This window comes from Pteronotus mesoamericanus, unplaced genomic scaffold (genome assembly GCF_021234165.1).
Source record: "Pteronotus mesoamericanus isolate MK-2021 breed Mesoamerican mustached bat unplaced genomic scaffold, CSHL_Meso_final contig_20, whole genome shotgun sequence".
Classification (NCBI taxonomy): domain Eukaryota; kingdom Metazoa; phylum Chordata; class Mammalia; order Chiroptera; family Mormoopidae; genus Pteronotus; species Pteronotus mesoamericanus.
Genome location: NW_026555085.1, coordinates 25,588,842 through 25,590,394, shown reverse-complemented (window position 1 = coordinate 25,590,394; position 1,553 = coordinate 25,588,842). Strand labels below are relative to the sequence as shown.

At 33.4% G+C, this 1,553-nt stretch overlaps 1 pseudogene; it reads right to left on the bottom strand.

Annotated features, from left to right (window-relative positions):
- Positions 1 to 868: 868 nt before the first annotated feature.
- LOC129067100 (60S ribosomal protein L23a-like) lies at positions 869 to 1,341 on the bottom strand (annotated as a pseudogene).
- Positions 1,342 to 1,553: the final 212 nt, after the last annotated feature.

Here is a 1,553-nt window from a genome sequence, read left to right as displayed (position 1 = left end):
AATAAGGACCTGCAAATGAATCTTCCCCAATAGTCAAGAATTACAATCATAGAGTATCATAGCCAGTCTTAGCCAAAGTTTGAATTAAAAACCATAAAAAGTGAAAAGTAGAAAAAAATTAAAATTTGTTTTAAATATATGATTAAAATGAAAGGAGCTAATGGAAACTGATCCCAAAAAGATAAAATTAAATGGTAAGTCAAAAATACTTCCTTAAACCGAAATTAATTTTATTTAGTACATATCAATGAATTTATGCAGATGACACATTTTGTAAGGTATTTATAATACTCATCAATATGAGAAATAGAGTTTAAGGGCACTAAGTAGAGGAAAGGAAATAGGCTTCTATGAGAATAAAGTGTGGGACTTTAACTGGGTCTTTTAACCAGATGATTTTGACAAAATCTTTTGGACAGCAAAAGAAAAATTCGTTTAGAACTTAATATATTCCTTGAGTGAAAACGTGATTCAACATTTGGATAGCCCTAAAAGATGCAATATAATCTCAACTCATAGAGAAATTTTAAAATAGGATAAATAAAGCTTTGGTTTTCTTTGTTTTTTGTTTTGCTTCTTGTTTGTATGTGTGTTTTATAAGAGCTGAATGACCTTCAGGTCTAAATTTGACTCTTTGAAGACTTCACATAACTCTTTGGAGACTTCAAAATTCCACAAATTTCTAAGTAAAACAAAACTCTCAGATTAGATGTAAAGTAAGTCAATAATAAATAAACAGTCTGGAATAGAGAAAAATATTTGTAAGAAATTTTATAAGGAAGAATATTAAGCATTTAATTTTTAACTTTTTTTTTTTTTTTAGTATAAAATCTTTATACTTAGAATTAGCTAGCTGGACTTAGTTTAGCTAGATCCCAATTTTGTAGGCAACATCCAAAGCATCATAGTCAGGAGCCAGTCAAATATATGCTTACTTTTCTCCATCAGGCCTGATCAGGGTGTTCACCTTGGCCACATCAATGTCATAGAGCTTCTTCACAGCTCGTCTGATCTGGTGCTTGTTGGCCTTGACATCCACAATGAACACAAGTGTTGTTGTCTTCTGCCTTCTTCATGGCTGGCTCGGTAGTCAGGGAGGATTTGATGATGGCATAGTGGTCACTCTTGTTTCTTCCGGGGGCACTCTCCCCAGGGTATTTAGGCTGCCTTCAGAGTCGCAGTATCTTAGGCCTCTTAGGCCTAAGGAAGGTGGGTGACGTTTGGAACTTTTTTCGTGTGGCCGTGGATGTGTTTTAGCACTGCTTCCTCTACCTGCAAAGCCTTTGCCTTGACTTCAGCTTTGGAAGGGGCAGGGGCTTCCTTCTTCACTTTGGGCACCATCTATATGAAAAGGCTAATTTTTAATGTTCCTTCTTTAATAAAACTTACATAAAAAGACATCCAGAAACTATTGGATAAACAAAATAATAAGTAAATGTAATAAATGTTGAAGTGATATTTTAAAGTTATGAGGAGTCTAACCAATACTCATGTATCTTTTATTAAAAGTATAAGCAATCAACTAATTTATGCATTTTTTAACATTTTCTCAA